This window comes from Sus scrofa, chromosome 15 (genome assembly GCF_054392235.1).
Source record: "Sus scrofa isolate SSC_HxYL_T2T_F1_AM1 chromosome 15, Sscrofa_HxYL_maternal_Yorkshire_Landrace_v2.0, whole genome shotgun sequence".
In the NCBI taxonomy this organism is placed as follows: Eukaryota; Metazoa; Chordata; class Mammalia; order Artiodactyla; family Suidae; genus Sus; species Sus scrofa.
This window is the reverse complement of record NC_139397.1, coordinates 142,680,136-142,696,645: the sequence shown is the minus strand read 5'-3', so window position 1 is coordinate 142,696,645 and position 16,510 is coordinate 142,680,136. Positions and strand designations below refer to the sequence as shown.

Sequence of the window (16,510 nt, the reverse complement as noted above, 5' to 3'; positions counted from 1 at the left end):
ATTACTTACGCAATTATTTATAGTTGACAAAGCAGTAAGTATAAATCCTTCATTTCATTTAATTCTCACAATCCAATGAACAGAGAATTAGTTCCATCTTCTCTACCAGCTGGACTACCCAGCACTTGCTAGCCATTCTGAAGCCTGCTCTGTGGAGCTGCTCGGATGAGCAGTAGCTTGATGGAGCATCTGCCTATGAGGCTTTCTGGGGATGTTACATTTCTCTGTCCAAGGTGCTAAACAAGTATGGCCACCACCACGGATGGACAAGCCCAGGGGGCGTTCTCACCACCAGAGGTCACCAAAGCGAATTTTACATACATCCCACAGCTTACATTTTAAGCCTGACCCTTCCAAACGTAACTGCCCAATTTAACAGAAATCCTTTCAGCAGTTTTGATGTGAAACTGTCAGAGTGTGATAGAAGGTCCATCTTTTTTCTTATACAGATAAATCAAGATGACAATGCTCTTAAATCAGACTATTAGGGCTCAAATCCGGCTCTTCCCACCGGACCGTGCTGCTTATCTGGAGAGCCCGTCAGCCTTCAGCCTGTCACACAAGCAACACTCACCACTACCGTTTGTACCTCAGAGAGGCCTCCAGAGTCCTGCCTGTCCCTCATTCCAGAAAGCCAACATTACACTTCCACAGCATATAACAAATGCCTCAGAGTTCCCATCCTGGCTCAGCAGGTCACAAACCCAATTAGCATCCATGAAGATGCAGGTTCAATCCCTGGCCTGGCTCAGGAGGTTAAGGATCAAGCATTGCCGTGAGCTGTGGTGTAGGTTGCAGATGCAGTTCAGATCCCATGTTGCTGTGGCTGTGGAACAGGCCAGCAGATGCAGCTCAGATTTGACCCCTAACCCAGGAACTTCCATATGCTATAGCTGTGGCCATAAAAAGTTGGGGGAGGGGGGGAGTCTTAACTGTTCATAAATAAAAATCATTTGGGAAGAGAACAGGAGGAAGGTTAAAAAAAAAAAAAATCATTTGAAAGTCTGAGGCTGTGATCTAGAGGCAGACCAGGAAATAGCTCTAATTTATGCTTCATAGCCAATTTTTTTTCTTGTCTGACTGAACCTGTGGCATGCAGAAGTTTCCAGACTAAGGATCAAACCTATGCCACAGCAGTGACCTGAGCCACAGCAGTGAGAATGCTGGATCCATAACTTCTAGACCACCAGGGAACTCCATACAGCCAATCTTTTTAATTCAACAGAAACCCTTAAACAAGACATTGGCTACTTTTCTTTCACATAACTGCTTCTTAGTGAGTAAACTCAAGTTTAAGAGAATTTTTTAAGTAGTAAAAGACTAAAACAAGGTTTCATTTTTAGTTTAATCTCTACTTGTATAAAATTTAATTTGGGAGTTCCCATTGTGGCGCAGTGGAAAAGAAACCAACTAGGAACCAGGAGGTTTCGGGTTCGATCCCTGGCCTCGCTCAGTGGGTTAAGGGCCTGGCATTGCCATGAGCTGTGGTTTAGGCTGCAGACTCGGCTTCCGCATTGCTGTCGCTGTGGTGTAGGCCGGCAGCTGTAGTTCCAATTCGACCCCTAGCCTGGGAACTTCCATATGCTGCGAATGTGGACCTAAAACTCAAAAAAATTAAAAAAATAAAAAATAAAACAAAATTTAATTTGAACAATTTTAAGTTATAATAAGAAGGAAAAAGTGATTAAAAGCAGCGAAGATATCAATACTTTCCATTTAACAAAGGGCTTCTTTTTATGAAAAATAAGATTTTACCAAAGAGATAAGCCACCCATGTTAGCTTACCAAAGAGATAAGGTTACCAAAGAGATAAGCCACCCATTTTTATGTATTATTCTGGGCAATAATGAGAGCCGCTAAAATGTATGAATAATCAAGCCAGCTATCACTGTGGGTGCCTGGCACTTCATCTCACTGGGAACTCTAGGAGCCTCTGTGTTAACTCCTGAATGGCGAGGGGCCACCTGTGGCTTGCCATACCAGGAAAAGTGGGCATCAGGAGCCAGAGAAGACACTCAGGCAAAGAAGTGCAGGTGCTGGAGGCTGGGAGTCTGGGAGAATACACGAAGGGCACAAGGATGTGGGAGAGCCCTGACAGTGCTGCCAGCATCACCCCTGGACCCGAGACACGCTCCCTCCCTCCCCTCCCAACCCCTCAATTCCTCCCCAACCTTCAAAGCCCAGCCCCTGCCTTTCCTCCCCCGCACTGGCGCTCACTCCCACATCACCTTCCAGCCCTCCACGTGCACAACGAGATGTCAGCAGAGGCCTTTAGAGGCCCCTTTGTCATCTCCACCAAACTGTGTCCTCGGGAACCCAAGCACATACTCTAGAGTCTAAACTGGCCCCAATGGCTGGCTTAGCACTAAGAGCTGTGTGAACTTAAAGGCAAATCATTTAACCCAAGTCTCCTCCTCTGGAAAGTGGAATAGTCATAATAATAATAGCTACACCTGATCCTGGAATTCTTATAAAGATTAAATAACTTAAAACACCAAAGTGCTTAGAATAATGCCGAGAACACGGTAAACACTTATTAAATTTCGACTACTGTTTTCATGACTTAAACAGAAATGTCTGTTTGCTACTGATTTGCAGTTTTTCTAAATACAGGTCAAATACAAAAGTCAATCATTGGCTAAAATCACACACTTACATAGCATTAGTTCATCTTTGGCAGTACTGTTCTCAAGCCTTACACACCTGCTATTACCTGAGTGATTCATAACGTAAGTTAATTCACGTATCAGGACCCATGGAATGGAGGTGGCCCAGTGGCCCGGCCCACGTCACAAGTCTAAACCCAAGTCAGCCTGCAGTTATGGGATCCACCTCACTGTCTGGGAAACCTAACGCCCATCAGTCCTCCAGTTCAGCTTTATGCAGCTCACCCGACCCCAGAAAACAGGACCTTGGGGCCTCATAAGGAAACTCCTCTCTTTCTAGCCAGCCATGCTAGAATCATGTTTCTTTGTTCCCCCTTTAAATATTCTATAAAACGTGCTCAGGCCCAATATCCCTCATGAAGAATGCTCCACTGTTTGTGAGCCGCTCTACTCCCCCAATTTATGGACTGTTTATTCAAAGCACATAAAACTCATTACTAAATTGCTTGTTCTGTCATTCAGCCTTTCCCATTCACTCCTCTTTATGATTTTACAGACGAGTGGGGCTTTTAACCGCAATAATCTGGCTCTAGATTCTCCATTCTTAAAATGAAGTTGTGAATGAGGCTTGTCTGCAGAAAAGTTGAGAGTTTTTAACTTGCAACATAGCCTACACGCAAACTCCAGCAGTTGTCAAAACTACCGTTTAAGCGTTCCCCCACCAGTTACTGTTGTCACTTGCTTCAGTTCCAGGCAAGCTGACTGTAGGCTAACAGAACGTGCAGCCCAAAATATGCCACTTGGCATAAAGATTATCTGGAGCTGAAGGCAATTATGAAAAAGCAGATACAAACTAAAGCTCTCTGCCTTCCCCCTATTTGCTTAAAAGCAGGACGTAAATTTCCAAAGGTGTCCCTCCCTCCCCGTCTCTACCCCATAGACAGAGTTAATCACCAGGGACAAACTTACAGCCTGCTCCAAAAAAATCCACCCAACGAACTTTACTAACTAGCCTTAATCTTCCATTAGTTCCCCCACCTATTTGACCTCCTACCATTTGCTGCCCTAGAAACTCAAAGTTCTTTGCTTGCCACTTCTCTAAAAATGTATCGTTCTTCTGTTAAGACGCCACACAAGCCTAAGTTCTGACCATCTCTTTGTGTTACCCATTACCGAGTACTTCCGCTATGTGCAGGACACTGTCCTAATAAACTTGCTTGTTTTTCTCTTATAAATCTATCCTTGGTCCACTGGAGAGGGCACCAACTGGAGAGCCTAAGAATGTAGAAGGAAAAAACAAAGAAATTCTCTCCTAGTCAACCCTGCTTGCAATTCTCAATATGAGTCTGGATCTCCAGATCTGGGGTAACAGTTTGCCCTGTAAATTCTATTCTCTGATGAACCTAAGAAAAGTTATTTTCCGTCTGTTCAGGGTTCTTGCTGTGAGGACAGGAGTGATGACCTCCGAGCTTTCTACATGCCAGAGCTGAAACAGGAAGTCACCCCCTTTTAATAAGAGATATGATACTTTGGCTGAAAGAATTAGGGGAGACTTTTTTTTTTTTAAGGGCCACACCATCAGCATATGGAGATTCCCAGGCTAGGGGTCGAATTGGAGCTATAGCCACTGGCCTACATCACAGCTCACAGCAACGCCGGATCCTTAACCCACTGAGGCCAAGGATCAAACCTATGTCCTCATGGAAGCTAGTCAGATTCGTTTCTGCTGAGCCATGATGGGTACTCCATAGAAAGACATTATTTGAGCATAAAGAAGAGATATGATATTTCAACTGAAAGAATTAGGAAAGACAGGGGGGTTTTTTAGGGCCACACCAGCAGCATAAGGAGAACTCAGTCTTTCCAGAGTTCCCGCTGCAGCTCATCGGGTTAACAACCCAACACAGTGCCTGTCAGGATGTGGGTTCAATCCCTGGCCTTGCTCAGTGGGTTAAGGATACAGCCTTCCCACAAGCTGTGGAGTAGGTTTCAGATGCTGCTCAGATCAGTGTCGCCGTGGCTATGATACAGCTTGCAGTACAGCTCCAATTCTACCCCTAGCATGGGAACTTCCATATGTCTCAGGTGCAGCCATAAAAAAAGAAAAAACAAAAAAAATCCAAATGCAGCAGCTCAGGTCACTGCAGAGGTGCAGGTTTGACCCCCCAGTCTGACAAAGTGGGTTAAAGAGGATTCTGTGTTGCCGCAGCTGCGGCTGGTATTCAATCCCTGGCCCAAGAATTTGCCTATGTCTTGGGTACAGCCATTTAAAAAAAAAAGAACAGTCTTTCCTAAAAATGCAGTTGGTGACTTCCATTAAACATACCAAATACAGAAAATCTCAGGGCATAAAACTTTTACTCTACCAAATGCAATTATTTCTTGATACAATTCAACTTGTAGATTTACATTTAAGAGAGTAGTACAAAGTAACGTTCAAATATCTAACTTTTCTGTAATTATCACAGTCATAGTTTAGACAACAACAACAAAAACCGATTTTTAAAATCAACTTAAAAACAAAGAACTAACAATAATCCCAATGCGATATTTCTCATTTGGGGATGCACTCTATGCAGAGAAGTGGAGGAACAAGCCCCTGCACCTTCTCCCACCAGGACCACACGCCTGCCTGGTAAGGACTCTGGAAAGAAAGGGATGGAAGCAGGGGAGGTGAATTAGGTCCTGCTTGGCAGTCTTTAAGCCCCAGGCCCTACCCTGCAAAGCAAGGTTTAATCTCAGAAGGAAGCCACAAAGAAGCAAAAACATCTTTTTTATCTTTTAAGAATTATGGGTATGAAGGAACACTTTCCCAACTTTTAGCCCTGAGTTTTGCCAAATTTCCAAATGCTGCCTAGTGGGATCATGTCACTTTGCCTCTAAAGAACCACTTCTGCAGAAATGCACCTTCATATTAGCGGCCTTGACATAGGTCTTACTCACCCAAGGGACAGCCACAGAGGAATCGTCTTCACATTGTTGCAAAGCACCATTCAGACTTAGTGTTCCTTGGGCACAATCCCATCCGAGCCAGGAAAAGCTTAATGTCACCTAGCAAATGGATGTGCTTCCTTCTGCTGAGAGCTACTCACCCATTTGGTTGCTTTTTTTTTTTTTTTTTTTTTCCTGTTACTACTAACTTCTGTTTTAAGTCATTTCTAAAACTGACCCTTTCTGGAAATGGACAAATAATGTACAAATATATGTGAATATAAGAAACGTTAAGTCAATTCAACTCAGAGAATACCTTAAGGGAAGCTTCCTCACCTGTACCAGACTTTGAAAAAGTACATAAAGAGAGGAAAGGCATTTTAAAGAGAGGAAAGAGCACACATGTGCTGTTAGCACAGCGACAGAAAACATATGAACTCTACTTAGGGAAGTTTAAGTTCAATGGGTTGGTCAGTTCTACTATGGCGCTTGTTTGGAAACAAACAAATCTGTTCAAATGCAGTGAATGTATCAGGGAACAATTTGAGCATAACACAAACTTTGCACCTGATTATATGCAATTTTATCCTACCTGGTGAAGGTGGGAAACTGCACCCAGCTGAAGCAAGCTGCACAGAAATCCACAAAATGTCCACATTTGCACTTTACCAAGCATTTTATGAGTTAACACCCATCCACATCCACAATTACGACTTAATATCCAACCGGGCAACAACTTACAAGCTGGAATCCTTCTGACAACCGCTTCCACAGGCAAAGTTCAGGACTTTATGAAGGCAAAGGGCCATATTTCCTATAGTACTTCTATATTCCTTAATCACTTAACAGGTGTAAAACTGTGCTACCATTTTATTAGGTTCCAATCTCTTTTTTTTTTTTTATGTACCACTGGCAAAGTTCTTGAGTGTTTTGCTCCTAACACCCTTTGCACCATAAATTTTATGGTTTTTATTGGGTGATTTCGCATAGTAGGGTGGTTTTAGGAATGTCCCTTCAGGCAGAGGCGACTATGCCTCTAGACTGAAGCACGGGGAGGGAGGACAGCCCGTACCAGGGACTGCCACTCATCAGCCAGTGTCTTCCCACCTGCACTCTGTGTTTTGCTCCTACCATCCCATTCTTTAACCAAAATCACCCAAGAGGCTCTCACCACTCAAATATTTAAACACCACATGCTCTAAACTTTCTCAGATTAGAGTATGAGGGAACGAATTCTCTCTAAACCTACCAAATACACCCACTATTTTTTCCCTTATGTCTTCTCCATCAAAAGTTGTTTTTCTTTCCTTCATATTGAATTTAAAACCAAGATTCATTCAATTTTGTTTCTTTTCTTTCTTTTTTTTTTTTTCTTTTGCCTTTTTCTCTTTTTGGGGCCGCACCTGTGGCATATGGAGGTTCTCAGGCTAGGGGTCGAATTGGAGCTATAGCTGCCAGCCTATGCCACAGCCACAGCAACGTGGGATCCAAGCCATGTCTGCAACCCACACTACAGCTCATGGAAACGCCAGATCCTTAGCCCACTGAGCGAGGCACAACTTCATGGTTCTTAGTCGGATTCATTTCTGCCGTGCCATGACAGGAACTCCAGATTCATTCGATTTTGGCGTTTCTTCCTTTGACTGTACGTCCTAAAGGTGCCAAGGTTTCACGTCTGATTACAATAATTTAAGGACGCAGACAGCAACTCTGGCCAGATGTTTTTAGTAAGAGATATCAGTATAATTTCAGTTTGAGAGTAACAATTTCAGCAAAGAAGGGAAGAATGTAAGTAAGACCCCAAGATCAGATGCTCTGACAATACATGCAGCTCAATGAGCAACTGCATTTACATGCATTGTGCATGTTTCAGTTCTCCATAGCATGCAAGGTCAAATCACTAACTGTCAGTTACAATAAGCTTCCAAACTTCTGGTCAATTACCTGGTTAATAACAAAAGACAAGGCTATGACATCATTACAGTTATAATTAATTTACACAGATCAGCTTCCTGCTAATCAAATACATCTTTAAAAGCATTTAATTATTTTTCACCTAGAAAGCAACACTCAGCTCTGTCAAATGAAAAGCAACCTTGCTGAATTCAACATGAAAGGCTGTCAGGCTGCCCTAAGACATAAAGGACAAAAGGCTTCACAGGGCACACGGCTGCAATACAGGAGCTACTGCCACATTCACAGCACACAGAAGCATAAGACGATGCAACACATCCGAACAGCTCCCATACATAGAGACGCTGTCAGGGAACTGGGGGTAAACGGACTCTGGCAAAAGAACCATTGCACTGCCTCTTCTCAAAATGATATTCAGGGCCAGCAAATATTAAAGTGTGGCGTGTGGGACAGCAGTTAAGGGCATGGTCTTTTGTAAGAGCATCATAATACACACCAGCTGTGGGCCTCAGCAAAGTTATTTAACTGCTGGTTTCTCACCTGAACAAGGAGATAACGAAACCTCATTTGGGGTTGTGAGGATTAAGTGAGATTATATATATAAAATCATACATTGGGAAATGATAGTGTTTTTAACCCACAAGTTAAAATAAGACTTAAGATTAAAAATTTTAAATAGCTTTCAATGTTTTTATAACTCAGTGACCAATTAGCCTTTTTCTGGGCTACTACGATCCTCCATTTTAAAACTGCAAATCAATACACACTTTTAAAAAAAAACGGTATGATGGCCTATGTGGAAGGCACATGAAAACAGAAATGATTTCTTTATAATAAATTTATAATAAAATCTCAAACCAGAGTTTTTATCCAGACTATCCTTAAATTATCATTACATTTGAGAATGTAATGAGCCTCCATTTTAGGATTTAAAAAAAAACTTCAAGATGTCAGATGGCAAAATTTTTATTTTTCCCTCCTTTTTAAAGTGTTAACAGAAATGATTAGATTGTCTTTACACATAAAAAATGAAATACTGGCTTTGTATATAATCTTGACTTTTGTGCCCCAGTGAGGTGAATTAGTGCCAACTCCAATTCTGATCCATCACCACTTATGATTTCCAGTATCAATCATAAGCTGATTCCTTCTCTCACAGACTACAAGTTTTAGTGTAATGAGGGCTCATTAAAGTCTCCCGACTGACAGCCCTTCAGACGTAGGTCCTCAAACCAGGAGGCACACAGGGAGCTGCAATGCCAGCATCCACCGTCACTCTCTTCAAGGGGACTTCAGTAACTCCATTCTCACAGTCCCTGCACACCAGATTTCTTTGTCTACCTAACGTCACTGAAAAAGTGATAGCCATAACCCCATTTAAATTAACTTGTGTAAGAACTGTTAGTGAATTGCTTGTGTAACTGAAATCCTTCCAGCACAAGAACTAGTCAAGAGGAGGGAAAGATGCCAGACTTTGGAGATGCTGGGTGTGTTCCACGAGCACCCAGGAGGTCCACTAATTACTAGGTGGTGGGGACAGCTTGGGGTTGTTTTGCTTTTAGCCTGCCCAACAGCCACACCTCGTTCTTCCTGTGACAGGGGAGAGATGGCTCTTACTTCTACTGGATGTGATCCTGCGGGGACCAGAAATCAAGGATGCCTTTCCTACGTTGATTCAAGGGTGACAGTGATCAAGACGGGAGTAAAAACTCTCTTCCTGGAATCTAACACTTGGGCAGAGACACTAAGACCAACACTTCTGGATCTGATATTCAGAACATTAACTAAGAGTTTTCCAGATCTACCAAAGTCTACCCCAGCCTCAAGAGCTCACTTAGCTGCTGCCCTGGGGTTTGACTTTTCTATAGACTTTCTGAGCTTATCTATACACTTCCAATAAATCCCTTGTTTTTTAATACATTACCTGTATAACGTAGTTAACTTGATTTCTGTTGTCTATAATCAAAGAACTCGACTTAGATACTAGGGCATCTGCTAAGAGCTGACAGCAGACCCCAATTCATTTCAAGCATCACCAACTCTTATTTTTTTTCACTGAGTACAGACCACACTCTAGCCAACGGAAGAACCAAAACGTGGAGGATTTATAAACAGCAGCGCATTTGCAGCAAGATGTAGGGAACTAGAGACTAAATGAAGTCAGAAAGAGAAAGACAAATACCATATGATATCACATATCTGGATATCACAAATAAACCTTTCCACAGAAAAGAAACTCATGGACTTGGAGTACAGACTTGTGGTTTCCAAGGGGAGGACTGAAAGTATGGGGTTAAGAAATGCAAACTATTGCCTTTGGAATGGATAAGCAATGAGATTCTGCTGTATAGCACTGGGAACTATATCTGGTCACTTATGATGGAGCATGATGGAGGATAATGTGAGAAAAAGAATGTATATATGTATGTGTGACTGGGTCACTTTGCTGTACAGTAGAAAATTGACAGAACACTGTAAACTAACTGCAATGGAAAAAATAAAAATCATTTTAAAAAAATAAATAAAACAGCAGCTCAGAGGTCTGCCACAGGCAAGCCATTCCCAAAGATGCATGCACAAAACTGAGGATGTGAGCGCAAAAGCAACTACTGCACAAACAAGCAAAATCCTCTCAATGCCATATACTTAGTGTATAAACTTGGACACTGGATGAAGAATGTTATTCCAAAAGAAAACACTGATGGTCTAAAATTTGTCTTCTACTTATATAAGGTTGATGTTTCTAAGGACTGTGTCTAGTACCTGAAGTCATATTAAAACATTCCCTTTGTTCTTCAGTGAAAGATTGGACTACGCCTTAAATAAAGTGTTACCACTCGATTAAAACCTTCTGACTAGAACTTTAGGGCAATGTATCCTTCAGATTCATGGAAGGGAGGAATGAAAAAGAAAAAAAAATTAATAAGAGGCTTCTTCAATCTCCAGCTTTCAGGAAGTATCCTGCATGCTTTTCTGTAGAAAGATGTGCCCTTTAACTTTTTATCATCATGCTGTTCCTTCACAGATCTAAATCTTTACATTTCTCTAACCATGAACCCAGAGAAGAAAACCAATGAATGCGAAACTCTAACAACAAAAGCACTCAGCACATAATTTATATACCTTTGTCTGTATTCCATCATTTAATAAATATTTGAGCATCTACTAAGGGACAAGCACCGTGCCCACAGGTAACCAAAGCCTTGGGGGGGGGGGGGGAAGCACACAAGGGGCAACATTACAGTGTGATTAAAGAACTGTAACAGGTCTGTGTACAAAGGGGCACAAAAGGTTTGGAAAATAGCAAAAATAAGTTTTAAAGTTTTGTATGGAGCGTGGGAGGAGAGAGAGAGAGAAAGCGAGGGAGAGAAAGCGAGAAAGCAAGAAGTAGGGAAGGCAGGCAGGCAGAAAAGACATACATACACACATACTGGGGCAGGCATTACGCTGTGGGCACTAGGCAGGGAGAGGAAACGACCCAGGGAACTCAGAGTCAAAGCAGTGGAGCCATTCCATGAACAGAAACTGCGTTGGTCATCACTTGCTGGACAAGATAGTTACAGGTGTAACATTTAGAAAGCAAAAAGGTCCCTTAGTAACAGGAAATTAACATTCCCTGGAAAGAGAAAGGGGATGCCTGTACTACTACGGTGTGAAGGGACTTCCATACGTACAGCATGCACAGTATTTATTGCTACATCTCTTCAAATTTAGACCCACAGCTAATTCCTTAGAATATGTACCACTGCAAGTTTCTGGTATTTGTAATTTAAAATGTGTAGCAAAATTCCTTTCACAGTGTTGCCCAAGAGACGCTCAATGAAAAAAAAATCCAAAATTAGAAGTAGTTGCCAATACACACATACATACCCCTAAGTAGAATTTACATAAAACTGAAGTCATTGTAATATGTATCTAAATTTCATTCATAACCATCCTGACATTGTGGCTCTGGATTAAAAATGCATAAGCTAGTGAACATCCGGAAGAAACAGCTGTCGGTGTAATGACAACATTCCTGGAGCTGAAGCCAATTTGGGGTCAAATGGCTTATTAGGACGTGGCCTTGGGCAAATCACATAATCAGTCCTGCTGAGCTTCGGTTTCTTTATCCATGGATGAAAAAAATCCCACTTATTTCCCAGAGTCATTGGGAAGAATAAATGAAATAACATATTGTGTAAAAGCACACAGCATACCCCTAAAGTTTGTTTTCTGTTCTATCTTCCTCTCCATAAAAGAATGAGCCTTTGGGCCCCCATGGAACCACACTTTATTGCTTTATAATTATGATATGCGTGTTACCCTGTCCAAGAAACGAGATGGTAAATAACACCAGCATGCAAACCTATTGAATGCACGCAGTTAGTTGGCTACAAGCTAGATCCCAGAGGGCTCCTGCTTACTACCTATGGCTTCCCAGAAATCTGATGCATTTCCTCTTCTGAATACAGCCAAATATCACCATCGTGAGGTTGCACAGAGCAGCTGGTTGATTGAAAGTGACTCTCCCTCCCCCATACTCCAGCTGTCACCAGGAAAGCCTCCTCAATGTGTGAAAAAGGACAATGTGACATTACCACTACCGGTATTAATAACAATCTAATAATACTTTGCATTTGGAATTATTTTTCTTATGAAAGCTATTAAGTGAAAACTAACTCTTCAAGAAAAACCCTTTACCGTATAAATGCAAACCAGCTGCTTTCATACAACAAAGAACAGGGACAGTAAACACAAGTAATATATTTCCATGGACTCCCTGTTTCCTTTTCCTTGAGTCATTTGTAATTCTAAACAAGAGCCAGTTAAAATATTAAGTAGCTTTAACCATGATACAGCTGTCACAGCTTAGAGGGATTAGGAGAAGGAAAAAAAAAAAAAAATTTCCCCTCTATTTTTGTATAATATAGGTTGGATTAAAGGCTGGGTTTTGTTTTTGTTTTTTAATAATCAGTCACTTCTCTGCATGAGAAGTGTGAAAACCCCGGGAGGTGTCTTCAGAGCAAGTCTATAAATCCCGCACACAGGAATGCTCAATGCCCCGACTCTGTAGGTACAGCTCATCTCCTGAGGATTTCTATCCCACACATGATGGGTTTCACATCGACTTCTCTGGACTCCTGGGTTCCAGGGACATGCCTTGGAGTGCCACCGCAGGACGTTCAAGTCGAGCACGAGCAGGCAGGGCTGTGTCCTTCAGCTTCTCTTAGAGCCTCTCAGTGCCTGAGCTTTACAGGGAAAATGCTGCTAAAGAGGGTGCCCAGCTTAAAAAACAAACAAACAAACAAAAAAAACCAACCAACCTGAGGCCCCCTGCTGAGATGACTCAAACTGCAGCATACAAGGCAACCCATCTTTTTAAGCCATTTCTCTTGTAATGGTTTTTTAAAAGAATTTTTACATATATGTGCACTCAACTAACTTTACAAGTGTACAGATTAGCTGTCCTGCCCCCAGATTATAATACATCACCAGGCAAACAAGATTATGACCTAGAATGGCTCCTTTCAAGTAGTCCCTGTGCTCATATCTCCGGATACAACATACACAGAAATACATGAGCTGTTTTATCTTTTTTTTTTTTTGTCTTTTTAGGGTCCCACCCATTGCATATGGAGGTTCCCAGGCTAGGGGTCGAATCGGAGCTGCAGCTGCTGGCCTACGTCAAAGCCACGACAGATACAAGCCACATCTTCGAGTCACATTGCAGCTCACAGCAAAACCAGATCCTTTAACCCACGGATCAAGGCCAGGGATTGAACTTGAATCCTCGTGGATACTAGTCGTTTGAGCCACAATGGGAACTCTTCGATCATTTTTTTTTTTTTTAAGTGGAATATAAAACTTTTCGTTTTGCTTTCATTAAGCATCCATATCGAAAAAGAAATAATTTCAGAGCTAATAGCCTTTTCTTACTCTGGTGCATTTTTTCAGTGAAGTCTCTTCCGCTGTAACATAGCGGCTCCCTTCTACAGCTGACTATCCCATCAACTATCTGAAAACACTTAAATATTAATCATCCCCTGAACGTGACCTTCTAGGAAATACTTAAAACATTTTATTACAGAAGTTGCTCTGTTATGATAATGGAACTGAAGATGTTGTTTTTCTACCAAGTTTAGAGTTTAAGTTTTCTGCAAGTGTTTGCGCTCTCATTTACAACAATGTGAAAGCTTGAACTCTTCACTTCAGCATTTTGCTTAAAAAGAAAAGTAGCGCAGTTAGGTGATAACAAAATTAAGTCATTTATAAAAACATGAAGAAAAGAACGAGATCAAGTGAGGCTGAAGTGATAACTACCTTTTCTTCCCTAATATGCATGAGGTATTGACCCTCTCTGCCTAACAGACATGTTCCGTAGTGGACTTCATTTTATTCAACGTCCTGAGGCAGTCACACACCACGCCTGCTACCTCACAGAAGAGGAAATTAGGGTTGGGGGATGTTACCTTGTCCTCTGGACATGATCAGTTTGTAGCAGAGGCAGGATTCAAAAGGTAGAATCTTCCCCACCCAAAACCACTGCTACAGATCTGCCTCTCTGACACAGAGAACAAGAAAAATAGGGCCTTTGAAAAACAAATGCTTTATGATGGGACAGTGTTAAGTTCACAGTAGCATTAATAAAAATTATTTCTAGAAGCTGATATCCAAACTGACTTATGTTCATCTGAAAACCCTCTCACTCACAATACCCAGAAGCCACTGCTTGGCCCTGGGAGCAGGGAACGCTGATCAAAGTGTTGTTTCAGCCACAGTGTGGCACTAACTCTTCTTCTCAACATCACAATGAGTCTAGGCTTTAGGGAAACTGCTTCAAATCCTGACTTCTCTTTATCCCGCACCCCCACCCCCAAAAAGTAAGGAAAAAATTATAAGTAAACAGTGCAACTAACGTTCTGTAAAAACAGCATATGGGGGGGGGGGCATATCTAACTGAACTCCTGTGACGCTTCTAGAAGACAGGGTAAGAGGACATGACGAGGCCTTCTTTGCGATCGTGGAGCTGTGTGACATGTGGGAAGGAAAGATAAGGAAACATCGTCAGTCTGGCCTCTTGCTCCAAGTCTCTGCTCCCTAATTCTTCTCAACTCTTAAGACTAAGGCTGATCTCTAGTCAGTTACCCAGTCTACCTTTTTTACCAAATTCTGGGCCAAAGTAAGATACATAACTCAGCTCGAGACAAAAGGCCAAAGAATTAAAAACTACTCTTTAACACAATTACTAATGTGGTTCTTTAACAGGCTACACCATTGGGCTAATCAGTACATACTACTATAACTTTTCACTAAATATCCTACATCCAACAACCTCAACTGTATACAATGTAAGAATCCATAAGCAAATAAATTGCCCAGAGGGGAGAGCAATATTCCTACAGCTCCTATCTAACCCAAGGAAGAATCCTTCCAGCGTCCTCTATGTACTCATTTTAGACAGTTCTAACAAGTTACTTGATCATATCTCATTGTTGAGTGTTTTCTAGGTGTGTTAAACATTTTTCCTGCATACTCACATTGAATACTTTCAACCCTATGAAGTAAACTTTAACTTGTCTCAGGCCCTACACCTAGGAAAAGCTTCACCTGGATTCAAATTCCCTTCTGCGACTCCACAATGGTTATTCTTTATCACGACAGCCGGTAATTCCCAAACTTTAGCACCCAGGTGCATTGGGATCAACTGGAAGTCCTGTTAAAATGGATTTTTCATTCATTTAGTCTGGGGTAAGACTCCAAAATTTGCATTTCCAACAAGTTCCCAGGTGATGTTAATGCTGGTAGTCTTGGGACAATTTAGACCCCAATGCACCGCATTCTTCTAAGATAACTTGCTTTCCAAAGTCCTGCCACACTAGTAACAAATTAGTTGTTAGATTTAAAGGTTATTAGAACCAGAAAAAAAAGAAAAAAAAAGGCATATAAATGTGAAATATTAAACAGATTTAAAAAAAAAAAAAAGCAATTCCAAAGAGAAAAAAAAAAAACAGCAGCAAAGCCCAGCCCTCACTACAGAGGGACCCACCCACTATGATGACTAAACCACGACTACGCAATAATTTTAATGGTAATCCCGAGTCTTCAAAATAATTTATGCTCGGTTTGCAAAAACAAGCAAAAGACCGGATTCTGGAGAAGTTTTAAGGCCTGGACAGAAAAGGGTTAAATACACTTCGTGTATTTCCGATGCCCTATTAAGAGAAACACCACTACTTAGGAGTGTTTGCAACACACTTGTTCAGAGAAATCGCGTTACGCTTTAGAGAAACTGAAACTGCAAGCTGTTGCTGATGCAACATCGCTTCAAACTTCCCGCTTTCGAAAGGAAACCTTTCATTCCCACCTCATCCCCCCACAGAGCGAGCCCTGTCCTCCCAGCCCCTCCGCTCGTCGTTCCCGGGGCGATCGGCCTCGAGCAGAGACCAGGTCAACAAGACCGGGACCCCAGTAGAGTCGCTCCGGGAAAGCCCCTCTCGGTTCTCAGTCGGAACAAGAGCTCCCAGGATACGGAGGCTGCGCCTCCAACTCCGCCCCCGGTCCTGCCTCGGCCTCGGGAGGCGCTGCCCGCCGCCCCCCGCCCCTCGCAGCCGCCCGCGGTCCCACGAAAGGACCAGAGAGACCGCGCTGAATAACCGACAGCAAAAGTGCCAAACAGATGCGGAAACTCACGCTCTCTACGGCCCGCCTGCGTCCCCACGTCTTCGCGACCGCGTGCGTCATCACGCAGGGCCGCCGGCTCCGGGGCGCTCCAGGGCCCCGCGGCCTGAGGGGCGGGGAGAGAACGTGATTGACAGAGGCGCAGCCCGCGCCGCCGGTGCGGGGCGGGGGAGGACGGTCCTGCCGCGCGGGAGGAGGCGCATGCTCAGTTGCGCGCGCGCCCGCGCTCCTGTCTCTGTTGGCAGGACCTTCGGACCGCGTGCGAAGGCGGTGGTCTCCAGGAAGCTCTTTGGATACATCAGGGAAAGAACTGCTGCTGAGCGCGGTGCGAAGGGCAGGTACCTTCGCCGGTTCCTCCAAAGGCCGAGTGGCACGCGGACAATAATATTCCTTCCTGC

The 16,510-nt window shown here is 42.8% G+C and overlaps 1 protein-coding gene across 8 annotated transcripts in view; it reads right to left on the bottom strand.

The window, feature by feature from the left end:
• Positions 1 to 16,176, bottom strand: part of RHBDD1 (rhomboid domain containing 1) — a 181,068-nt gene extending 164,892 nt beyond the window's left edge. For all 8 annotated transcript variants that reach the window (XR_014830547.1, XR_014830545.1, XR_014830546.1 and 5 more), the window contains exon 1: positions 16,125 to 16,176. The gene's annotated coding sequence lies outside the window, so the exon portion shown is untranslated. The remainder of the gene's footprint in view (positions 1 to 16,124) is intronic.
• Positions 16,177 to 16,510: the final 334 nt, after the last annotated feature.